Source organism: Parasteatoda tepidariorum, chromosome 4 (genome assembly GCF_982258835.1).
Source record: "Parasteatoda tepidariorum strain Cologne lab strain chromosome 4, Ptep-v5.0, whole genome shotgun sequence".
NCBI classification, from domain to species: Eukaryota; Metazoa; Arthropoda; class Arachnida; order Araneae; family Theridiidae; genus Parasteatoda; species Parasteatoda tepidariorum.
This window is the reverse complement of record NC_141758.1, coordinates 116,619,941-116,647,371: the sequence shown is the minus strand read 5'-3', so window position 1 is coordinate 116,647,371 and position 27,431 is coordinate 116,619,941. Positions and strand designations below refer to the sequence as shown.

The 27,431-nt window shown below is 30.9% G+C and overlaps 1 long non-coding RNA gene across 7 annotated transcripts in view; it reads right to left on the bottom strand.

Annotated features, from left to right (window-relative positions):
- The window catches only part of LOC147812613 (uncharacterized), a 44,575-nt gene extending 18,373 nt beyond the window's left edge, over positions 1–26,202 (bottom strand). For all 7 annotated transcript variants that reach the window (XR_015433309.1, XR_015433314.1, XR_015433313.1 and 4 more), the window contains exons 1-2: positions 26,109–26,202; positions 25,409–25,539 (exon numbers count right to left, since the gene is read on the bottom strand). This is a non-coding gene — a long non-coding RNA (uncharacterized LOC147812613). The remainder of the gene's footprint in view (positions 1–25,408; positions 25,540–26,108) is intronic.
- Between the last annotated feature and the right edge of the window lie 1,229 nt (positions 26,203–27,431).

Here is a 27,431-nt window from a genome sequence, read left to right as displayed (position 1 = left end):
CCGACAAAATTTTGAAAAAAAATTTTTTTTTCTTTATTGCTTTTTTCCGCGCATGGGCAATATGAAAATAAGTACTTAATACGCTCACATCTCGCTCAATTTTTAACGATTTTTTTTTGTTCAATTTTAAAATCATTATCTTGTAATTAATTTAAAATTGCTTTGAAACTTTTATTCAATTTCATTCAATATTTTTAAGCTATAGCAAAAAGCAGTTACAAAATAATCCTCAAATTGGGACAGTGTATGTTCCACACTTACATAACTGTAAGATTACGCAAATGTTGAATAGTGAAAAATTCTTTTGATTGTGGTATTACCTTTTATATGATGTTTACAGGAATGTAACGGTAATTAAAAAAAAAAAAGTTATGATATATTTTACAAAAGCAGAAATTAATACTTTAGTTTTTTTTAATGATACTGAATCTAATTTTATCGAAAAATCATTACTTTAATAACAACAAAAAGTTTATCTTACGTTACTCAAACTATTAGTACAGTAACATATTTGCAAGGATCTCAAAAGTATTATATTAAGTTTTACTAAATTCTGCCAAATAGTTCTTTCCTTATTATTTTAATTAACGTTAGAGCCGAGTATAAACCACCTCCACCATCGAAGTTACAGCACTGCAACGTACAAGCCGAGCATTAACTCCGGGAGCTACCAGCACTGTAACTTACAGGCATTGCTTCAACCGCAGTCGATGCGAGGCTAAGTAACATTGGAGTCGAGCATACAAGATATAGGGAGAGTGTAAACTAATAGTAGGAATTGAAAAATGTGTTATTTCCAGCTGTTATAGATTCAAAGTGGTTAAGCAGTTTGTCAAATATTGATATTCTAAAAGATATAGGATGTGCGATTTCAACTTTAATCCATTAAATTTTATTTTGATATGGTTAATCGACTATACAAGCTACTAGCTGTTTCATTATGCTTAGGTGGAATTAAAAAAAATTTTGTTAAGGAAATTTTGTTGAAATTACTTTAAATAGCTGCCCCGTACATTGCAGGAAAGATGGGATTTTTCTTATAAGCAATTACATCAATTTTTAAATTTCGGGAAAAAAAGTTTTTTTAAAAAGTTGTTCAAGAAATTGAACGAATTTCTTGAATTTATGCAACTTTTTCAAAAAAGAAAACACTGAAAATCGGGAGATTTGCCAAGTTTAATAAATATATGATAAAATAAAATTCCTTTAACTACTAAATTAAATGCAAAATATAGATTATGAATATCTGAGAAGTTATAAGAAGTAGTTAGAATAACTGCTCAGTTATTAGTATACTAAGAAGTTAGGGTGCATTTTTCGGGTAAATTAAAAGATATTGAAAACAAACAAAAAACTTCATACAAGGGATTTTAATTCATAAATACTCAATGTATTTTAGGTTCTTTTCAAAAGATAAATCACAAACAGAAAGAAAAGGGCTAAAAAAAAATCAACAAAAAAAACTTTTTTAAATTTTCAGAAATTTGAAAAATTTAAATGTTTGATTTCAGGATATGAAACGAATGAATAAATCTAAAAGATATGTATTGAATGCGCATGACAGATAGATAATGTATAAAAAGAAAGTTCATAATACAGCCAAAAAAAGTTTATTCACAAACCTTCTGATACGATTGCATATGTAGTTTGGGATACAATAAATTATGAGATCACAAGAATGATAAAATGTTAGATTTACAAGCACGGAAAAGAAATTAAAAAAGGAAAAAGAAACGGTGATATTTAAAAAATATAAAACACAACATTCGACTTAAATTGACCACACAAAACAAAATCATCACTCAGAAAAATATTTTGCGGAATTAGTCTATGCTAAATGCGATAAATTGCAAAATATTTTTTTAATTTAGAAATAAATTAAAAATTAAATTGAAAGAGGATGTGTATAAAGACAGTATTACATTTTATCGAAATAAAACAATGCATTATATAGTAGGAATTCAAGAAAATTGAACACCCATATGCTATAAAATAACCTATCTTGATCAAATAAAAAATACTGAAACTTTGAATGATTGACCAGAGGGATAGTATTTATTATGTTCGATTTCAATTATTAAGGAAAATAATATGCAGAAAAAGCACAGAAATTATGCTACATATGGAATTTATGAACGTCGAATTCACTGCATGAAATACAGCAATTTGTAAAAACAGTTTCCGCATTCTTAGCTGTCAATAACTACGATAAATTTAGGAAAATTTTTTAATAGTAACTCTTACAGAAACATTGTTTTACTTTTTCGTCTTAAGTAAATCTTTAATAATACAGGTTAAAATTGAGTTTTATGTTGTTTCGTTGCGTACTGTTACATGCGGAACATTGGGTAAATTTGGCAGAACGCTCAGCAAACTACTGTCGACTGAAAAAATAAATAAATGCAACACAAAGATGAATTCGAACACATTTAAAATGATTCTGAAGCAATAAGAGGAGTACACTTTCTATGAAAAGAATATAAACTTTAAATAATTTCCCTGAATTAGCTAAATTTGTTGATCAAGAATTATATTTACGAAATTTCAGCTCTTTTTATTTGCTAATCTATTCTTTTTAAAAAATCTGTAGTTTTCTGAACATGCAATTGATAAAAACTTGACATTTAATGTTTCTTTCCATTACACATTATTTTTTATTTCTGCTCCTTGAAATTATATGAATAGCATACCCTTTCCTAGCGTGAATAAAAATATGGCCAATAAGCTTACCATAAATGTATGGTGTACATTTCCATAAACAGGAATATCCACCATCTCGCCAAATGCGATAAAATCATAAATTTGGCGAAAGTATTAGCGAATGATTTTTCCCACTGGAAAGAAAAATGTACATTTAACTCGATCCTCACAATTAGTATTTTTCATTCGACATTGCGTAACTCAAAGTTATTTTTAAAACAGAGACAACCACGTACTACTTATTAACCATCTAAACAAAGAATACGTAATAACAACTTTACTATGACCTCCTATTTTTACTTGAAATATTACTCAAATTTCAGTTTTTATTTACTCATTTTCAATAAGCGCCTTCAATTATCAATAAATGCCTGTTACAAAAATTAAGTACTATAGCGATATTTTAGGGCACAAGACCTTATATATCCTACTACTATTACACATCCGCCGACAATCAAACCCATATGAAAAATAATGTGAGAAAACTGAATCCTCCATATTTAGAATTTCATACTGTAGCGTTTCTATTTAGGTTATGGAGTTTTTTCCTCATTATTGATACTACGATCATTCAACAAAAATTAATTCCAAGGAGTGATATAACCTCTGTCTCTAAAATTAACATTTTTGTTACGGCAGCCACGAAAGTGACATTGCATCGTACAGCTGATGATTGGATTTTCTTGTTTAAGTGATTCATTAAGATTTTGCAAGCATTGTAACAAAAATTGCAATTGACTAGCAAAAGCGTAAGCACATTCCAAATGTACTTTTCTACTCCAAATGTACTGCAATGGGTTTTTATTCAGGAGAATTTTCATATATGTATCAATACAAATAGGAATTTTCATTCCCATTTGTATTTATTTTTAACGTATTAAATTGAAATGTTAACCAATTGATTCACAAAAGTAAATAAATGTAAATCGAGTAAAAACAAAACAGCTGTATAGTATCACCGGATAATTATATTTTTACATAGAATCTTATAGTGCATCTAATAATATAGTGAGGGACTGTATATGTACTAAAAGATGTTTGCTTACGCTTCTGCCTATACTTCCCACGTCCAAATTTCATTATCTACTAGCTGAATACCCGTTCTTAGTTCGGGAGGAATTAAAACAAAAATAATCAATAAATCAGTACCGAGAAACACTACGAAATCCAGTTCAAAACTGAAAATCCAATACCGATATAATTAAAGAGATTAGCCGAAAAACTGAGTAAGAAAGTTTTAGGGCTATTAGTGACTCAGAGAAAATAGCAAAAAGTGGTTGCATCAATATGGGTTTGTTTAATGTAACTGTTTTTGCCATCAGTTTAATCTTAGCATAATTAACCCATATTAACTTGATATATCAAGTTAGTCAGTGGTAAACAAAATGAAGCAAAAAAATTATTAGTCCGCCTTCTAATAAATTGTTAAGAAAATAGTTCAGATACATCTTTTTTTCGTTCTGAAAAAGTCACTTACCTGATTCTTCCACTACGTTTTTCAACTAATATGGCTAAAAATAATTAATTTTTTTTATTTAATATTTGTTGCCCTTTTCGGTGACTTTAAGTTTTTTTTTTTTTAGTTCTTCCCATTCGAATAACTATAAAATGTTTTTAGCATCACTTGGCATGATACTATTGCTCGCAGTCAACTCATAATAGTTAAAATTTAATAATAGCAAGTAATATTCTCATGAACATATCCCTTTCGAGGGGCCGTAAAACAGTTATTTTAAAAGTATCGCTATTAAAATTGCTTAGTATTGGCGCTGTTTTAATAATAACTATATATCTATCAATATAATATTTTATACTTATATTAGTATATTAGGTACTTCTTACATAATCCTTCAACATTTGAATTTAGTGAAAAATACATTCATCAGTGGCAACCAACTAAATCTGATTTATTTTTTTTTTTTAAAAATAGAACTGTTGTTAAAATTTGAAAAGGATTTTGGAGCATGGCCATTTCTATATCAGCCCTTTTATTTACTATTAAAATATAAGTTGTGGCGGAAAAGTTCTTTTATTGTTAATTCATTAAAATACTAATGCACTGTCTTTGCTACCACTGGAAAAAATATTTTCTGAAACTATGGAAATTCTTCTCAAAACTGCACCAATTACCAAGTAGTCTGTAGTACACAATAATTAAGCTTAGAATGGCGATATTCTACGGTTTTCCTAAATGAATTTCCAGTTTACCTTTTCTCCTTTAACTTTGCTTTTTAGCACATAGCTTTTTTCTTTTTAAATTAATACATAATATCAATAGAGCATTAGTATCAATAATAATACAGTGACTTTCTATGACTTCCCAAAACAATTATCTCTAATCCATTAATTTCGCTGTAGTACATAAGTTTTTTTTTAATATTAATTAAAATTTTACCAACATTATTTAAGCATCGTTGTAATCAATGATAGTGTGATGATTTCTGACGTTTCTTTAAAAGAAAAGAAAAATTCCATTACTTTTGCTTCCTAGTACATGGCTTATTTCTTTTACTTCAATTATATCAGCAATAAGGTGTCAAAAATATGGTGATTTTTTAAGTTTCTACTGAACGAATTAGTACCACATTCCCATTAATTTTGCCTTTAAATACCTGAGCATTTTTTCTATTGACGCTGATTTTAAATAAACAAATTTTTTAGAAACACATTTCAAAAGAAATTTAATAAATAAAAAAGAACAAGTCAACAAGTACCAGAAAACTTTAAAACTATAAATTTGGCGACATAGACCAAGCGTGATACCACATAATGTCGAACATTGAATCCATCTGACATAGTGAATTTAAATACGTGTAATTAACTATTATTTTTTGATCAAATAGAACTATAAGATAGAAATAATAACGAATGTTCTCTTTAAAATATGTGACGAATTGAATCGTCTACAGTTATATTTAAGACAATGACTAACGCTTAACCAATCAGAAAATTCCATTTCGTGTTCCGCTCATCCCGCTAGAACGATTAGTCGTCGAATGTTCTAATGTCGATAGTGACCCTCCTCGTGCTTTGAACTATCTGTGTGCGAAGTTTCATAGTTTTCGGTCAGATGGCTTTAAAGTCTATAAAGGACACACACACAGAAACATTCATTTATATATAGATAAGTAATATAAATATTTAGATCTGTTGGTGAACAGAAGTAATTTTTCTAAGTAATCATTTCTTTTAAAACATATTGTTCAAACAAATATGAGTTCACAGCCCTATTTTAATATTTTCGCTCACCAAACGGGCGGAAATATTAAATGCTATTTTTGCTTGCTTCTCATTGTGAATGAAGTTCATCATTTTTCTAAATAATTTAGCAGGTCTAGCTGTAATTTATAACAGTATATTAATGTTATTTGTACAAAAATAATGATTGTAAAACGGTTAATAAGATTAGACCACCTTTTTAAATAACTATCATAAAATGTAGAGCAGAATTATATTATAATTTAAAAAAAACAAACAAAAAAACAATTCTTAGTTTCTAACTCTTTAATTAAAATTGTATTATGAGCAGTACAGGAAAAATAACTTTAAATTAGGGTTACAAAAATATTTATAGAAAAACATTATCTTTATGACTTTTATAAATTTTAGGCAGTCTGAAAACCAAAATAACATGGAAATAAATGAGAAAAAACTGGATCCTGCCACGCAATTTTTTGACCAATAAAAATGCACAGACATCAAAGGAAAACTTTGACACAGTCAATAGATTTTTATGTATAGTAAGAAATATGGTTTTCAGACAAAATATTACATACAACACTATCTAGTGAGTTTCATCTTATTTAATTGTTTTATAACCAGTGTTGAACAGCCTGTCCTTTTTTAGGGCTTTCAGCCATCAATGTTAAGCCCTATTGCCTTTTAATTTTGAATTCAGCCCATAGATTAAAGGAAAGCTTTGATCTAACAATGGAGTAAAGTATAGTCTTCCTAGAGGATTATTTCGAAGAAACTAAATCACATCATATGGAGAGGAAATTCATGACAGCCTATGATGGCTAGTCAAACAGCATGAGCAGTGTTTTCACTACAGCGCGAGAATCTCACATATTTTTTTCTTTTCTCGCATTAAAAAATTATTACCGCGAGAAATTCGAGCACTCTATAAATCAATTTCAAAATTCGCAAAAATTCTCGCATTTTGGAAAAAGCTTCAAATTACGTCATTTAGAATAAAATCAGTTTCACTTTTCTTCCTGGATCTTCATTATTTTCAACACTTGCCCCGTTATCTAGCTTCCCTATTTACCAGTAGGTATTGTTCAGAACCTTTTCGAACAACAGAACACAATCCCTCCGAACCATGGAACCCCTTTCAGAACACATTTCTCTGCAGCCACGTGTTTACTGTAGGTATGGTTTTTTACATAAGACGTTCAAATTTTTTCATGCACTAATGTAAGATGGATAAATACCTAGTAAAGGCAAAATCTTCTATGATGATGCAGCAAAAATATTCAATGCTTTAAAAAATAGAAGACGTTAAAAATGTATTATAATAAAAGAAATGATTTTTTTTCCAAGTCTATTTGTATTTTTTCAGTTTTTAGAAAGCTCACTTAACTTTCTGAAATCTCACCGTGTTTTTGAGAAAGGGTGAGAAATTGTCCCCCATTTTTTTTCTATGATGAAAACATTGATGAGGACCCTAACTTGTGATCCATTTTGTCACAGCAGAAATTTTTTGTCACCACTATTTTTGCGAGCAGAATTTGCATAGACTAACCATCATTGGGATTTTAATCTGAGTTGTTTCTTTTAAAGGTGAGTGCTCTGTTCCCTAAGTATCAATTTAATTTATTTAAATTCTATTTATTTTAAATATATAACTTAGTTAAAATTTAAATTCTCAATAGAAGTTAAAAGACTTTTTGAATATTAATAATAATAAAATTAAGCTGTATTCTTCAACCCTGATCTACAAAATTTTTCTGATCATAGATCCGCAATTTTGCGTAGAGCAAAGCATCTTGAATTGTAAGAAATAGCTTTAATGAAATAGAGTCTACGTCAATTGTAAATGCTTGTTTTGATTTTGTGGTCCAAGTTAAAAAGATATTCCACTACGTTAGAGCTTTTAACTTAAGGATTTTTAAAAACTCTTATTTTCACTTACGTAAGTTTGACATCTTTTCACGGGCGCATGCGCATTTCGCCAGAACTGACGCATAATATTTGATGCCACACGCTTTTCAACCATTCAGAGGATATAGCCCTAATAAGGAAGGACATCTCTCGCAAACTAATGCTGCCTACCCCACTAATCATACTCGCCTGCTCTGTAATCATAACCATAATCAACCGCATGGACTATAATTTTTCCTTCAAAAACACTTTAGTCTCTTCCAATGTTTGCGCAATCAAATTACTCAACAATTGAGGGAAAGACTGAAAATTATTAAATTTGCACCCAGGGAGAGGGATTTTCTTCACCCTCGGTACAACCCCCTTTTGTTTTGGTTTGGAAATAGTATATTCTAAAATTCCAATCGAGCTATCCTACCCAAAAGGCCTCGCATGTCAAACGCAATTAATGTGCAATGGCATAAGTAGGATGACAATTCAATAAGTTCAGCTCATTTTTAAAGTCATGGTGAAACCAAGGATGGGCGGGGTATATAATAGAGGGATCGTTGATTAAATATCTTGCACGTCGAGGGGTCAGCATTGAAAAATAAATCTTTATAATACTTTGTTATAAAAAGAACATTATCAAATATTTCATTTTCGTTTCACTAATTCCTGAACAAAAATTAGAACTTAATGGTAACGCCAACGGACATTTAAGAGGTTTTTTCAGAAATTTAGATAAGACTTTTCGAATAAAAAGGTTAAAAAACGGAGCAAAAGTCGTAAATGTTTTCTATTTTCTTTAAGCTTTTTAGCAATTTTCTTAAGCAATTTTCATATTTTCAACAAGAAAAATCATGCTTTTAAAAAAAGTCCCAGTCCCGCCACAGCCAGGTAGAGGCAATCCCCACCCCCACAGCCAGGTAGAGGCATAATCCCCACCCCCACAGCCAGGTAGAGGCATAATCCCCACCCCCCACAGCCAGGTAGAGGCATAATCCCCACCCCCCACAGCCAGTTAGAGGCATAATCCCCACCCCCCACAGCCAGGTAGAGGCACAATCCCCACCCCCACAGCCAGTTAGAGGCATAATCCCCACCCCCACAGCCAGTTAGAGGCATAATCCCCACCCCCACAGCCAGTTAGAGGCATAATCCCCACCCCCCACAGCCAGGTAGAGGCACAATCCCCACCCCCACAGCCAGTTAGAGGCATAATCCCCACCCCCCACAGCCAGGTAGAGGCACAATCCCCACCCCCACAGCCAGTTAGAGGCATAATCCCCACCCCCACAGCCAGTTAGAGGCATAATCCCCACCCCCACAGCCAGTTAGAGGCACAATCCCCACCCCCACAGCCAGTTAGAGGCATAATCCCCACCCCCCACAGCCAGGTAGAGGCACAATCCCCACCCCCACAGCCAGGTAGAGGCATAATCCCCACCCGCCACAGCCAGGTAGAGGCCCAATCCCGTACCGACACAGACTGGGTAGAGGCCCGGCCCCGGCACGGTTGAGTCCCGGTTCCAGCTGGGGAGGGTAGAGAGCTTCAGTTCAAGCTGGGGAGGGTAGAGAGCTTCAGTTCAAGCTGGGGAGGGTAGAGAGCTTCAGTTCAAGCTGGGGAGGGTAGAGAGCTTCAGTTCAAGCTGGGGAGGGTAGAGAGCTTCAGTTCAAGCTGGGGAGGGTAGAGAGCTTCAGTTCAAGCTGGGGAGGGTAGAGAGCTTCAGTTCAAGCTGGGGAGGGTAGAGAGCTTCAGTTCCAGCTGGGGAGGGTAGAGAGCTTCAGTTCAAGCTGGGGAGGGTAGAGAGCTTCAGTTCAAGCTGGGGAGGGTAGAGAGCTTCAGTTCAAGCTGGGGAGGGTAGAGAGCTTCAGTTCAAGCTGGGGAGGGTAGAGAGCTTCAGTTCCAGCTGGGGAGGGTAGAGAGCTTCAGTTCAAGCTGGGGAGGGTAGAGAGCTTCAGTTCAAGCTGGGGAGGGTAGAGAGCTTCAGTTCAAGCTGGGGAGGGTAGAGAGCTTCAGTTCAAGCTGGGGAGGGTAGAGAGCTTCAGTTCCAGCTGGGGAGGGTAGAGAGCTTCAGTTCTAGCTCGGGAGGGTAGAGAGCTTCAGTTCCAGCTCGGGAGGGTAGAGTCCCAATCCCAGATCTCAGTTAAAGAAAGCCTTAACTAACCTGAATTTGAGAAAGCCCAATCCCGATCCTACACAGCCATGTAGAGGCCCAACACCGAACCTGCACAACCGGGTAGTGACCCAGTCCCGCACCGACACAAACTGGGCAGAGCCCAAGTTCCAGCTCAGGTGGGTTGAGCCCCAGTCCGAGAGCTCATTTGAAGAAAGCCTTAACTAAGCTGAATTTGAGAGAGCCCTAACAGAACTCAAGTACGTGTGTATTAAAAGAGAGAGTTAGAGCCTTAAGAGGCCTCTATAATTCCCCTCTCCATGACCACAGCTAAGGCTTTTTATGGAAAAGTTTTTTGCCCGTTTGCATTTTAATATATTTTCAAAACATTAAAAACTTATTTTTTTTGACATGGGTTTCTCTAATGCATTGTTAAATCACATGTTTATTTACTGAAAATTTAAATTATCAATAGAGGGGAGATATCTGAAATCTTGGACCAATTAGAAGCCAGTTTTTTATCAAAATGCAGTCCACAGTTTCACATTTTTTAGAGCACATAACTAAGCAATCCATTTCAAACTTCAGAAAGGAATATTTCTAAATTCGTTTCTCCTATTTTGAAATGTGTTATCAGCAGAGAAATACACGAAAGTAGTTTATTGCACATTCTTTAAGATTTGATAATTTTTTATTCGTTATAGCTAATAAGCTAAATGATAAATACCAGAGCCGTGGCAGCTCAGAAGATAGAGCGCTCACCCTCAAATGAGGTGCCCCGAGTTCAAATTCCAACGATGGTTGGTCGATACGAATTCTTGCAACGTCCACTGTGTTCAATTAAAATATTCTCAATGATAGACAGATCATATGTTCAAGTCCTCTCTCCTTCAGGCTAACAGTAGGAGGTTTTCAAATTTTTCCTTTCCATTAAACGCAAATTTGGGTTAATTTCAGTTAATTAATTTATTTTTATTTCTAGCATATTAGAGAAATTTCTTTAATATAACCTCAAGCTTTAGAAATATACATTTTCCACCAATAAAATATAATGTAGATTTTAATTCCAAGCTGTTTCAATCAAAAGGTAGAATTTTAATTAAGATTATTTGCATTTTTTTCCTTCGAAATTCATGTATATTAATAACTTTCTACACCTATGCAAGTCTATATTAAGGCAGCATTAAATGTGTACTTTAATCTGCACTTTCATTCTCAAGAATTGAAAGATTTTTAATGTAATTTCAAATGGGCTGGAATTTAACACACACCAAAAAAGAAAGTAATTTCGTTAACAAAAATTAATTAACGCAGCAATTAATTTAAAATAAATTTTAAAACTAAGAAAATAAAATAAAAGTATCAATAATTTAAAACACTGTTTTTTAACTTTTAAAATCAATATATATATTTAAAAAAATCAGTTAATTTAAATCAATGATTTTTTTTAAAAATATCATTTGATTTAAATCAACGAACCCTGGTTAATTTCATTAAAAAACCGCTTATGAAGGCAAATTTTTCCCAACACTTAGTCCAGAAGTTCCCTTGTCTTCTGGATTGGGTTCAAAATGACAAGGCTTCAGTGTTTAACATTGATATTCGTAAACTCAAAGTTCAGTTGGCTGTTCAACAATAGCTATAGGAAAAAAATGGAAAGCAGTAGTATAAGCTGAGTATGTTAATGAAAGTTTTATTTATATAACTATCCACTGATTATTAACTGATATTTAATTACAGCTATGTTTTATTAATACGAATTTATTATAAAACTAAATAATTTAAAATCTAACGGTAAAGGAAATAAAAAAATATGCATTAAAAACACAATTAATGGAGAAATATTAATTCTTTTAATAGAATTGTAAGAAATTGAAATTTAATTATTGACGCCAATAATACTCAATTACTTTTGGTAATATGAAATATTTGAAATAAAAAATTATCTATGTACTAAAGGGCAAAATTAATGGAAAAATGGTACTAATTAGTTCAGGAGACACGTAAAAAATCACCATGTAGTTATAGACACCAATGATGCTTGGCTAATTTTGGTAATAGGAGATAATTGAAAAATATTTATTAATACAGTAGGGAACCGATTATCCGGAACGATCGGGACCATCGCTATTCCGGATAACTGATTTTTCCGGTTTTCTGAATCGCTACAAAAAGCAGTTTTTTTTATTGTTAAACCCAACTAAAAAAAAAAAAATATTTTTGGAAATGATCTTAAAAAGAAGAAAAAACGATAAAGTAATACAGTAATGATTATTTCTAAAATGATGGTATGGTAAACATCTTTCAAAAAAGAAAGAAAAATCCAATGAGGAAAAAAAATTATTTTTTTAAAAATGGCTGAAAATTTATCGAATTTTGTTCCGGTTTTTTGGTTTTCCGGTTTTCTGATTTCCAGATAACTGGTTCTGCACTGTATTAAGTTATGTGCTAAAATACAAAAGAAATGGAGAAATGGTACCAATTTGTCTAAAAGACATGGGGAAAAAAAAAGCCACACTGACGTCAATGATGTTTAACTATTTCTTTGAATATGCACTACTTTTATTATGGTCATTTGTGCAGTTTTGGTACCAATATAGATACTAAATATCTTATGAGTAAATTAGGTACCTATTAAAACTGCATAAATGTTGTGAATTTTTTGAATCGATATTGTGACATTTTTTCTAAAAACAAGATAAGCGAAAAAATGACAGTTGAATCTGGGTTGTTTACGTGAAAAAGCTACTTTTGAAAAGGTCAAAGTTCAAAAAATTAGCCCTCTTCCTTGCTACTCTGAACTTTATATCTACCTCCTACCTTGATCACTAACAAGGTGGCCACTCAAATCAGATTTCAAATTTCCCTGATTTTTCCAGGTTTTCCAGATAAAAATCTTAAAATTTCTAGGGTTTTTTTCCTTTTTTCTTATAAAGTATAGGATGTGTACAAGAAAAGTGTCTATATTATAAAATGTTTTATTCAAAGTGCTATTTTTTTAACATATCATCTTGAAAAAAATAATTTATTTTGACAATTTTCAAGATTTTTTATTTATTTTTTAATGTTTTGGTAAAAAATTTTGAATCAAAAATCATATATTGACCAACAAAGGAGTCTTTTTTTAAAAATTAAAATATGTTAAAAGAGGTTAAAATGAAATAGAAAAAATTAGCATTAATGCAACAATTGTAACAATTTGTCAACAAACATTGCTGTTAGCGATTGTAAAAAAAATGTGTGATTGGTTGGTTTGCTCAAAAAAAAATAATTCACAGATTTCTTTGAATGGGAGTAGAAAAGCTTTTAGAAAAAGAGTGCGATATAAAATCTATTATCATAAAATTATAACCAACTAATTTTTGGAGAATTTTATAAAGTTAAAAATACAAAAACATTTTGTCAAAATAGAGAAAAAAAAATAACCACCAAAGTATCGGAACAAACTTGAGCCATAAATGGATTCAGCCCAAGGACAGAATTTAAAAACAGAAGCTCATATCCTAATCCCTTTTTCCACCAGAATCTTTCCTAAATTCCCATAGCGGTCAAAGGTTTCCACATTTGTTTAGCAACCGTGGGAGAATTTTATATGGCATTCTAGTTTAACAGAACTATAATGGAGCAAATTCTGATGCAAGCAAAGTATCGCTAAGTTGATGATATTTCAACTGTTTGGCGATACATTTCCGTTAAAAAAAAAAGTGGATGAAATAATTTAAATTAAGAAAATTAGCAAATAATTTAAATTAGTGAAATTAAAAAAAATCAAGAAAAATTTCCAGCTTTTCTTTAAAATTCCCTGATTTTTCCAGGTTTTTATCCAAATTTCCCTGATATTTCCAGGTTTTTTCCAGTATAAAAAAATTCCCTGATAATTCCAGGTTTTCAAGGTGGGTGGCCACCCTGACTAAACATATTTATTGACTACTAAAAATTATTTTTATTGAAATCCTCTTCACATTTCCTTGTTGGAACGCTAAAAGCAAGAGAACCTTTCCTTCCTGTTATTAAACAAAATCATAGTTTCTCAGACATTAAAAGCATTTTTGTTCTGCAAATATGCATGATTTTTCAAACTACATTTTTTGTAAGGATATTTAAAACATCTACATTCCCTGGCTCTATTATTAGACGCACTATAAGATTCTATGTAAAAATATAATTATCAGGTGAACCTCGCTCCCACAAGAAAAGCTCCCGCGCGGATACACCGTCTCCTTTACGGACTCCGCGAAGAAGTAGACGGCGTGCTCGGTGGCGACCTAGGCCTGACGACCTGAACTGAGAGTAGGGCGTCAGCGCTTCACGTAGATTACTGCAGTGCTCTGAATTGAGAGTAGGACGCTGCAGTATTTCTAATTGTTCCAGAGCTTTATGCTTTTTTATTTTTTTTTTGTGACCAGCGTCTCGTAAGTATTGATCGGCTAGCAGTGGAAACCTTAAGTTCCGAATGACTGCCCGGTGTCAACGAAGCTGCTAGTCGGTGTTTGTTTCTTCTGGGTTGGGCCAGGTTTACGCTTGACTTCCACCTTGACAATCACTATGACTTCGTTAGACCCTTCAGATAAATCAGATAATACTGATATTATTTTACTTAGTGAGGACATCATCAATACAATAAATTCAGGAGGTGCGAGGGAAAATTATATACTTTGTATAATTTTAATATAGCTATTTATAAAATTAAATTTACAACATTACAAAAAAAACCACAAAATAGTAAATTAATAAAAAAAGGATCTTTAAATATTATTTATTTTAAACACTTTTTAAAGACATATATGTCTTATTCAGTTCTTCACATATTTTAAGCTTAGATATTTTTTCTTTAGCATGACGCCTTAAGGCATTTGCTTTTGAAATTAATGAGAGATCACATTTTTTTCTGCCTGATCAGAATAATCATCAGAAGTTTTATTAAGTTCTTGTATATCATCCTCCAAATGTTTCTTTTTTCACCCTTAGCTTTATTATTTGTAATTACTTTCTCTTTTTCCAAATGTGCAAGATATCTTTGAAGTGCAACTGTAGCTGAAACAATGAGTTCCTTTGAAATAATGACTTTTTCAAGTCCACCAACAAATCGTAGATGGTCATCAATTATTCTTTTAGCCACAATTGTTTGGTTTGCCAGATTTTCAACCGATTGACCGAAAACCCTCTCTCACCAGTTGCCTGGCCATGAGAAAGCAGAAGTAGAGGTTTAATTACGTTGCACAAATTGGGATATTGTGAACTTGACAAGAACTCACAGTATAACACATCTAGTCGATCTACGCTAGGATCAAAATTATCGCCAATGCAGTGCCTAAATTTTGTCCTAGTATCCATGCTGTTAAAATCTTCAACAAATTGAACATATTCCTTCAGAATGCTATCACAATCTTCTTCTTTTACTCTACCTGCACTGGTCAAATGAAATAATATTTTTCAAAGCTTGTTTAAATTTGCTTCTTTATTAACATGCATTGTACAAGGATCAATGCTCGATACATTTCGCACTAAAGAGAAATTCAGTGGTCACTTTTCAATTAGCTTTTTTGACAACTTCAATAAAAATTGCCTGCAATTCAAATAAAATTCCATTGTTTTCTCTTCATCCTTCAAAATTTTTGTCTTTATCAACTCTTTTCTGGCAACAAAGCCAACACAATTTTGGTTGCCTCTTTACAAATTTCTTTATCTTCGAGATTTATACTTAACACATTGTATTAAGTATAAATCTATTATGATGCTGGAAGCTTTTCTTTTATAAATCTGTTCAGCACATCTTTTAATAGCAAGTAGAGATCACCATTTAAAAATGGTAACGCGGGCTTATCAGTTTGATACAATTTTAAGAAAGATTCAACATCTTTCACAACAGGTAAAATGAAATTACATTTGGCAATAAATAGTTCATCTTTAACCACGTTCTGTAAGATTGTATACGATTTAATGTTTGGCCGAGAAAACTTTTTGTTTTCTATCTCCTTCAAGTAAGTTTTAACATCAGGCAAAATTTCTAAAAGTCGAACTAAAACTTTTTTATTCTCCACCCACCTGTGCTTGCAAAATTTTGAAGGGAACTTTACAAATTCAGGATTTACAGATTCAAAATCTTCTCTTCGGGCAGGAGAGTCTTTAAAAAATTGGTAAACAGATGATGCAGCATGCTCTACTTTTGGAAAAGCAATAGAGCAACCACCCTTAAAGGTATTATGCACTATGTGCAGTCCACATGAACTTACATTCAAGAAACTGACATTCTTCATTTTTTCCATCATTATGTCTAGCACTTTTAGGTTGACATTCGGGCCATCCATAGATAATTGCAGTAAACTTTTAGTATTTATGCAAAGCATTTCTCAGTTATCTTTTCAAATAAAAGTTCAGATGTGGCATGGCCTAGAAAGTCTGAAGAATAGTAGCGCATATTTATGTGGTTACCATTCCAAAATCTTACATGACAATACAGTTTTTGAATTGATTAACATCATTTAGACTTTCATCAAAAAGCAGTACATAATTGGTTTCCTCTTTCACTCTTGACTTAAGTAGAGACAAAAAATATGGTGCTATACTAAAAACTGAGAAGTAGGCAGTTTTTTTCTCACCACAACTGAAATTGCTTGCTATCTCGCTATCAGAAAACATAGCTTTAAAAAGAAAATTTGCATTTTCACAAGATTTGTAGGAATAATGTGAGCTTAACACCTTAAAAGTCCATAAAATTTCAGCCTTTGTAGTGAGGCTATTCAAATGAATTGCTCGATTCAAATTATAAACCGGCACAGTAACAACACTTAGCAGGCAATCTTTATACAGTTCATTTGCTAGCCCAGGGACAAAAGAGATGGGAAGACGGAAGGGATGATTAATTATTTTCTCCGTATAAGAATCGTTTTTTATTTTTGTAAAAAATTTTTCAGGAGATAAAACTTAATTTTCAGGAGTTAAAACACCAATTTCAGGAGTTATAAGGGCCCTTAGAAAAAAAAAGCTAATTTCAGGAGTTTTTCAGGAATTTCAGGAGGAGTATGAACCCTGCTGATATTTAATTACAGCTATGTTTTATTAATACGAATTTATTATAAAACTAAATAATTTAAAATCTAACGGTAAAGGAAATAAAAAAATATGCATTAAAAACACAATTAATGGAGAAATATTAATTCTTTTAATAGAATTGTAAGAAATTTAAATTTAATTATTGACGCCAATAATACTCAATTACTTTTGGTAATATGAAATATTTGAAATAAAAAATTATCTATGTACTAAAGGGCAAAATTAATGGAAAAATGGTACTAATTAGTTCAGGAGACACGTAAAAAATCACCATGTAGTTATAGACACCAATGATGCTTGGCTAATTTTGGTAATAGGAGATAATTGAAAAATATTTATTAATACAGTAGGGAACCGATTATCCGGAACGATCGGGACCATCGCTATTCCGGATAACTGATTTTTCCGGTTTTCTGAATCGCTACAAAAAGCAGTTTTTTTTATTGTTAAACCCAACTAAAAAAAAAAAAATATTTTTGGAAATGATCTTAAAAAGAAGAAAAAACGATAAAGTAATACGGTAATGATTATTTCTAAAATGATGGTATGGTAAACATCTTTCAAAAAAGAAAGAAAAATCCAATGAGGAAAAAAAATTATTTTTTTAAAAATGGCTGAAAATTTATCGAATTTTGTTCCGGTTTTTTGGTTTTCCGGTTTTCTGATTTCCAGATAACTGGTTCTGCACTGTATTAAGTTATGTGCTAAAATACAAAAGAAATGGAGAAATGGTACCAATTTGTCTAAAAGACATGGGGAAAAAAAAAGCCACACTGACGTCAATGATGTTTAACTATTTCTTTGAATATGCACTACTTTTATTATGGTCATTTGTGCAGTTTTGGTACCAATATAGATACTAAATATCTTATGAGTAAATTAGGTACCTATTAAAACTGCATAAATGTTGTGAATTTTTTGAATCGATATTGTGACATTTTTTCTAAAAACAAGATAAGCGAAAAAATGACAGTTGAATCTGGGTTGTTTACGTGAAAAAGCTACTTTTGAAAAGGTCAAAGTTCAAAAAATTAGCCCTCTTCCTTGCTACTCTGAACTTTATATCTACCTCCTACCTTGATCACTAACAAGGTGGCCACTCAAATCAGATTTCAAATTTCCCTGATTTTTCCAGGTTTTCCAGATAAAAATCTTAAAATTTCTAGGGTTTTTTTCCTTTTTTCTTATAAAGTATAGGATGTGTACAAGAAAAGTGTCTATATTATAAAATGTTTTATTCAAAGTGCTATTTTTTTAACATATCATCTTGAAAAAAATAATTTATTTTGACAATTTTCAAGATTTTTTATTTATTTTTTAATGTTTTGGTAAAAAATTTTGAATCAAAAATCATATATTGACCAACAAAGGAGTCTTTTTTTAAAAATTAAAATATGTTAAAAGAGGTTAAAATGAAATAGAAAAAATTAGCATTAATGCAACAATTGTAACAATTTGTCAACAAACATTGCTGTTAGCGATTGTAAAAAAAATGTGTGATTGGTTGGTTTGCTCAAAAAAAAATAATTCACAGATTTCTTTGAATGGGAGTAGAAAAGCTTTTAGAAAAAGAGTGCGATATAAAATCTATTATCATAAAATTATAACCAACTAATTTTTGGAGAATTTTATAAAGTTAAAAATACAAAAACATTTTGTCAAAATAGAGAAAAAAAAATAACCACCAAAGTATCGGAACAAACTTGAGCCATAAATGGATTCAGCCCAAGGACAGAATTTAAAAACAGAAGCTCATATCCTAATCCCTTTTTCCACCAGAATCTTTCCTAAATTCCCATAGCGGTCAAAGGTTTCCACATTTGTTTAGCAACCGTGGGAGAATTTTATATGGCATTCTAGTTTAACAGAACTATAATGGAGCAAATTCTGATGCAAGCAAAGTATCGCTAAGTTGATGATATTTCAACTGTTTGGCGATACATTTCCGTTAAAAAAAAAAGTGGATGAAATAATTTAAATTAAGAAAATTAGCAAATAATTTAAATTAGTGAAATTAAAAAAAATCAAGAAAAATTTCCAGCTTTTCTTTAAAATTCCCTGATTTTTCCAGGTTTTTATCCAAATTTCCCTGATATTTCCAGGTTTTTTCCAGTATAAAAAAATTCCCTGATAATTCCAGGTTTTCAAGGTGGGTGGCCACCCTGACTAAACATATTTATTGACTACTAAAAGTTATTTTTATTGAAATCCTCTTCACATTTCCTTGTTGGAACGCTAAAAGCAAGAGAACCTTTCCTTCCTGTTATTAAACAAAATCATAGTTTCTCAGACATTAAAAGCATTTTTGTTCTGCAAATACCAAATATGCATGATTTTTCAAACTACATTTTTTGTAAGGATATTTAAAACATCTACATTCCCTGGCTCTATTATTAGACTCACTATAAGATTCTATGTAAAAATATAATTATCAGGTGATACTATACAGCTGTATTGGGTTTACTCGGATGAAACAGGTTCCCGACCTTGTATCATTTGGTCAACATTGTAATGCAATATGTTAAAAATAAATACAAATAGGAAGTATATAAGCAGTGTTCTCACTACAGCGCATTACATTAAAAAATTATTAACGCGAGAAAATCGTGCACTCTATTATTCAAAATGAGTGAATTTTGGAAAAAAATTAGTCTTCTGCTATTTTGAATAAAATTTGTTTCACTTTTCTTCCTTGATCTTTCATTATTTTCAACATGGATCCATGTTATCTAGCTTCCCTATTTAGCAGTATTGTTCAGAACTGGTGCGAACACAATTTTCTGCAACCACATGTTAACGGAAGGTAAGATTTCTTCATGTAACACGTCTAAATTTTTTTCAATGCTACAAATTTACTAAATGATTCCGAATTGTTCAGCATCTGTTGCAAGGTCATTTAGCACTCAAAACCGAATTAGGACAAAATATCTTATACAAATGACTGATAAACATTTGAGCAACCTAATGAGAAAAGCTGATGAAAAAGTAGATATAGAACGTTTTTGATATGATGATGCAGCAATATCAATGCTTTAAAAATTAGAAGATGTTAAAAATGTATTATAATTAAAGAGATATTTTTTTTCCAAGTCTATTCGCATTTTTTGTAATTTTTAGAAATCTTTTTGAGATCTCACTGTGTTTTAGAAAAAGGGTGAGAAATTCTCTCATTTTTTTTCTGTAATGAAAGCACTGATAAGTATATAAAAAATCTCCTGAATTAAAACCCATTAAATGTACGTTTAAATATAAAAGTATTGCCTATAAACTAGTGTAAATCATGACATTATTAAAAACTACAGCTCGTCTAATAATTTGATCTAACTATTATAATATACTAATATAATGCTTAATATAATAAACATTCTATATTATATATCGTCTAATTTATCCTATCGTCAAATTTAGATTATATATCGCCTAATTTAACCCATTGATACACTAACGTAAACAAGTGCAAACCGGTTTCAGTCACATAAAAACAATACAGTTAAACAGTATCACCTGCCCTGTGGCAGAATTTTTTCGAGATATCTGCAACAAAATTATCTAGCACTATTATCGTTCAGCAAGATACTTTTAATAATAACTACTAATATGTTACTGATTTAAAATCTCAAAAGCGCTGTGTTTACAAAAAAAAAACTTTTTAATTTTATAATAGAACTTGTAATAATTTTTAATTCCAATATTATGGGTTATATTCTCAAAAAAAAAAATTGGGGGGGGGGAGCAATGCACAAATCATTCCTTCTTCGCATTTTGTAAATAATCATCACAATAAAAAAAAATTAAAAATCATGAAATCGCTAGTAGTAATAGCCGAAAAAAAATTGACGACGAAATCATGCGAAACAGAGTTCTCAAATGCGTATTTCGTTCGGAGATTAGGTTGTTAGGTTTATTTAAAAACAAAGAAAATAAATTACATTAGGATATGTAATTTATTTTGGTAACTAAAACTGACTACTTACCTTAACACAAGGACTGAAGAGACCATTTCTCACTCTTAATTCAAACGAATGAAAAAAAATATTCAAAAACGTTATCTAATTTTAAATGAAGAAATTTTTATTTTAATAAATTCTTAACAGTCTTATTTATTAGTTTATTCATAATTATAGATCTAAGTTTCAAGCTGTCACAATATGCAACTTCATTTTTTTTAAATCCTAGTATAAATATATTAATTTTTTAATTGTTTTGTTATTTCGTTCTTTTTTTTATTTTGGTGACTATCAAAATTTCATTTCATAATTTAATTTGTTGTTGTTGTTGGCGCATGCCTGTTCAGGCTGAGGGGTGAGATTGTTCTTGTTTTCCAGTGATGCCATCTAAGGCCAAGAATTCGACTTCTGCCACACCCATACATCTCACCCGTTTATAGGGTGTAACCTATTCATACATCCGTTCCTTCATCCACAGATCGTAATTTTGACCTAAATCAGAGAATGATCAATCCCCAATTCAGTACCCCCAGAGGTTTTGATTTGTTATGGGAACATGTAGGGCTTAGCGACTCGACGGATTTAATCTGTATCAGTCACCATCTTACTTATTCCTATGGCAAAAACAATGAAGAAAATTGATTGCTTTATAACTAATAACTTTGAATTATAAGATAATGACAGGAATCACTGCGATTAGAAGCAGAAAAAAAAATCTACATAGCTGCAATCAACATTATTTACTCAAAAAAAAAATTATAATACATGTCATAACTTGTGCTCAGTGCAAAAGCGATGCAAGAACGAAAAATAAGAGAGATTACTACTCGACTTATGAAACGTTTTTATACATTTCGTTACAATAAAACACATTTTCCAAGTTAATTAAATCATTATTTTAAAGCTAATAAACAAATACTGAAAAAAATTTAAAAATTTATAAAATTATGGTAATTGCCAGTAAGTTTAGCTTATTTAACAGCATTTTTATTGTTCTATTTTGAATACAGTGATATTTTATTTATAACTCTTGAACAGTCATACTTTTTTTAAACTATTATTATGCTATGTACAAAAATTAAAAGAACTGTAAAATATTCTGCTAACAGTCCACCGAAGGCTATGGCTGAGCCAAAGAGGTCAAAAGGTTCAAAATTTCGTGACCAACGCCATGTTTGTGGCGGTGTGATCATTATTACGCTCAGACCTCCTTTACTTCCCAGACAAGTTGGTAGTTACGTTATATATATTAAACCTATTTTGTCATTTCTGCTATTTTTTGTTACTTTTTTCTTAAATAGCAAATGCAGACCTGCCAACCTTAGAAAATAAAAAAGCAGGAGACTCTTTCTGTATCACGACATAGCGCAATATTGAAAATTAAACCTGATTCGCACTTCCTACAAGAAGTTTATTTCAAAATATATTATTTACATTACATAAAATAGACCACAATAAGATTCTGACACTGACTAATAAAGATACGTGTTCTTACTATAAAATATAAGGTTCTATAGAATTATATTAAAACATATCTTTTGATTTTTTCAAATATAGGAAGTTCAAAACTAACAAAATATGTCAATAATGAATACAATACTTTATAAATGCATTTCTTAATTATTTTTTTTTAACTGCTACTGTTTTAAAACTGCAGATGTTGCTGATTTAGCATTATTTAAAAAAAACAAACTGGCATCTATAGAAAGTAAAAAAACATTTTGCCTAATGGTGTCCAAGATATCTCCGATTTTGCCATTTCATTGGTTATTGCTGCTGTTTTGGTTCACACTCACCATAATTTTTAGTGATGTTACGGGGCAAGGTTTTTCTAAATAAATGCCCAGCATGATCTGAAGCACAAGTTGGGAAGGCACAAATTGTTGCTTTTTTTCCTCTATCTTGCACTAAATAGAAAAAAGCAGGAGAAAACACCCTGAAGGCCTGAGGGCGAAGATTTGAGACAAAAGCAGGATAGTTGGCAGGTCTGCAAATGATCATACTAACATGATGTTCCCTCCACTCTACTTATGCAATTAAAATAATGAAAAGTGAAAAACTGTCATAATATTAAGAATTAAATTTTTGCATTAATGCTAAATAACCTCTATATAATCAGCAAAAAAATTCTGCTCTAACCGCAATGTTCGTATCATAACAAATATGAAAAACGTTGCACAGTATTAAATAAAAATAAATGCTTAAAATGTATCTCTCAAAGAGAAATGTTATTTTTCATTTACCTTTCTCTTTCAAAATTAATAAGATCATAAAATAATAACTACAACAAACATGTTTTGACAGGTAACTCATTAATATACTGTTGACTGAAATTAAACATCACCTGAAAAAAGCACCGGAGGCACTAACTATTAAAATGCATATCAGGCTGTTGAATCTAAATATGTTAATCAAACCTAACTAAGTTACCAAATCAAATCAATAAAGTAATTAAATAATTATCTAAATGTATTTAGATATTCCTTAAATTAAAATATAAAATTTATTTAAAGCTTGCAAAAATAAAAACATTTTCTTCCTCATTCTATTTTTAGAAACCAAATTAAGACTTATACAGTTCTAAACTTCAATAATTACTCATTATATTGTACATACAAATAACTTTCTCTTACTTGGTATTTCTTAAAAAATTGTATTAAGTTGAAATATCTTTTTGTTAATATTTTTAACTTAAAGGATTAAGGCTCTAAGAGAATGCTAATAATTGATTAACTATTTATAACAGTGATATATAATTACATGTATATAATTAATCTGTATCATATTACATGTTATATCACATGATATATAATTACATGTTATATAATTACATGCATTTACTAAATTGAATACTGTAGCAGAATATTGTTTTTTTAAATATCTAATTATGATCGATTCATTATAACTACTGATTTAAAGAACAGAACATTGTTTTTTTTCTAAATAAAAATGATCTTATTAAAATATTTTAAAGTACCTAATTGATAAACATTCCAAAATGCTTTGTTTATTTGCAAATTACTTTATTTTGATGTTTGTTTGAAAAAATGTTATTCCAATAGGATTATTTTAATCCCCTAAACAGTAATACAGACATATCCTGAATTTGAGACAAAATCCGAGAATATATCAAAGATAAGTGTATAAGTACCAGAGCTCATTCTAGGCAGGGTAAACAGGGCGCAGCACCCTACTGCCCTTTTAGTCAAAAGAATCCACCCTGTTGCCCCTGAAGTAAATTAGTGTCCTGATGTATCAAGACTCCATACCCTTTTTGCTCTTTCTTTCCTCAACTCTTTATTTTTTCCCCAAACTCTACAGTGGATTTCTCAAACTTTTATTTTTAACTCTTTTTATTTAGTTTGTCATTGCTGTCAATACAAAGATTTATATGAGAAAGGAAAAATAGCCAACAAACCCCCTTGTTGCACTCGTCTTTGAAAGTTTGCAGTTACTTTCACTATCATTAAATCATAATTATTATTAACCATTTTAATTATTAAATCATAACTATCTATACACACTTAAAAACATACATTTATTATTTTATTAATATATGCATGCATTTTAAATAAATTACCAAGCTAATTAGCTCGATACATATGTTAATTTATTAATGAAAATTAGTAATTAATATGATTGCTTTGCTACTTTTAGTAAAGTAAAAAAAAAATTTTCTTTTACTAATAAACAATGTTTTTTAATAAAACGTGCAAAGCCCCTGGAAAGAAATTATTGCCTTTTTAGAATAATAATGCCCTTTTTTTAAACTTTTGCACCCTCACCATACAGTTAAAAAAAAGTGGTAAGGAAAAAGACCTTTTGAGATAAGCAAAGAATTTACAGTCAAAGACCTATTTTAGAAAAACATGTGCTAAAAATAACTAAAACGAAAACAATCAAGTTAACATGCTGATCTATTTTTAATACAAAATTTTTCCATATGAGCAGTTTTAGTCTCCAACTTAACACTCGCAAAAGTAAATATTATATTTCATTACTGGAGTACTTTGAAAAATAGAAATCTTATCGTAACATAAACAGTTACAAATTTATACTACAATTGACCACAGACTTTGATTGTCCTAGAGATGTTACATCTACATTAACCAGACTAAAGACAAAACATTATACCCAGATAGCTAAATAAGGTTTTTTCGAACTCAGCAAAAATCTTTAATAACTTTTCACTGAAATCAAAGTAGGTTTTTAAGTTTCATGTTAAAGGCTTTAAAAAATACATGCCACCATATACCTCAATGTATTCACAATACTTGGCAGATTGGATACATACAATTCCTACAATAGATATTACAACAAATACATATACCTTGGAGCAAAAGCTACCTGACACGTACGTGCTAAAATGGGATGCATGTGTCCCTGAAGTGTATGAACTAGGGTCAAATAACGCAACGGACCTCGAGTACTTTACAATAAATGCACTATAGTTCATCAACAGTATGCGAAAGAAAAACAAAAAGAGACGAAAATGCCACTCACCCGAGCCACCGATGACCCAGCCCCACACATCACAAGCAGTTCATAGATGTCTTTATTCAGCAGCTGTGCTCTACTACGCAGAGTGCAAGTTATATATTGAAGTCAATCTGAATCAGTCCAGGGTGAAATAGCTAAAAAAGAATTAATAATACTTTACGATAAATTATCTTAGTAATTATACACAAATGTCAAACCGTAGTAAAAAGAAGTTAAAAATCTGAAGAGTCAAAGGACAAATAAATGAAATGCGACATTCATAAATAGCCATGGTCATTAATCTACACGAATTTCAAATTCTATCAAGAATAGTTTAAAAATCGATAAATTACTAATTAACTTAAAACTATGTGTATACATAACATCCAGTAAAATATTAAAACACTTTCGAAATCATTTCTTTCACTTCTACGATTAGAAAAAGCTATAATCTTAGAAAAAGTACAATTATGCTGGGCGTCTCCTTTTTTTTTCTTATCTTCCAAAAAAATATAAAATTTTCTCAACGTCCGAAATTAAGAAATCTTCCTGAGAAAAAGAATTTGAAGTTCTGAAGGCAAACTATCCCTTGGGTTAAGCAAAGATTTACACGATTCAGAATCAAACGAAGATAATATTTAAATTGCCGCTTTAAAGAAAAACAATTGAAAAAATTCGTTATTTATAATTTAAATGATAAAAGCAGGAAAATCAAATGCTAAACCTTAAAGATCCAACAGAAACCGTCTTATTACCAGCACGCCAGTAAAGGTAAATATAAACAGCTTACCGCGTAGGCGGGAAAGTAAATTTTTCGAGTTTCATAGATATAAGGAACCCGTAAGAGGAAGTGAAGGTCCTATCTTCCCGGTGGCAACGAAAAATGGGTTACTTTTTTCAATCATCGTGGCGACTTTTTCTATCTGTTAAATCGCCACATCGCCAGTGTTCGTGTGCTTTGTTGTGATGGCTTGTTAATTTCACGTGTTGAAATTTTACTGCATGTGATCGATATCTAATCTGTTGTAAGTAAAAATTATTAATGTATTAATTTTTTGTATTTATTTTTAGCTAATTAAATGTGAAAACATTGCATAAATGTTTATATATTACGTTCTATAAAGCGTAAACACCATTCTCGTGTTATTTTCCAATGAGAATGAATTTTATAATGCATTTATAACTCCACTCTTTTAGAAAATTATTTTTATGTGCTTAGCATTAATTGATTGAGTGGTTATTGTTTAAAAAATTTGTAAAATAATTTTTACAGAGGGAAATTTCTGATAACCTAAAAATGTTTTCATGTTGAAATATTTATTCTGCCGAATGTTTTGATCATTAAAAATGTTTTAGTAAAATCTGAGATAATATAGCGAAAATGAGCTTGCATAAATTTTAGGAAATTATATAGTCTGTTATTTATGCACAATAGTAAATGAACTTATTTAGAGATAAATGCTTGTGTTTTGTGCTGTTTGTCATTAGAATTTAGGAACGATACTAAATTTTACGTTACGAATAGTTTATAATATGGAGTATTAATATATGAAGGTTGTATTTAGCTATATTAAGAAAAAGTGGTGATTAAAGTTAAGAGTATTTTAGATCTACAATTCATCTTTATATATTTCTAAATTTCCTAGTAACTATCATAGGAATTGTATGCCTTGCATTCAAAATTGATAGCTGAGATTAATGTATTTAAAATAAATAAGTTAACTCTAAGAAAGAGTAACAACATATTGTGATTTTTTGTCACTGTGAGAAATTTATCTCTTTTGACGTTGTAATTTTTTAATACAAGTATTGTTGATGTTACTTTTTTTTTCTCTAGTGGTTCATGATTCATATATAGGAATGACTGGAAGCATGTCTGTGTACCACATACAGTTGGCTGATCGTGGAGAAGATAAACTTGGTGAAACAATAGCTAGAGAACTGCCTATTTAGAAAGTTTATTAACCTTTCTATATAGATGTTTTTAAAATGGTTTTCTTTTTATTGTTTTTTCCAAGTTCAGTATAACAGCTAAAGCTCACCTGCA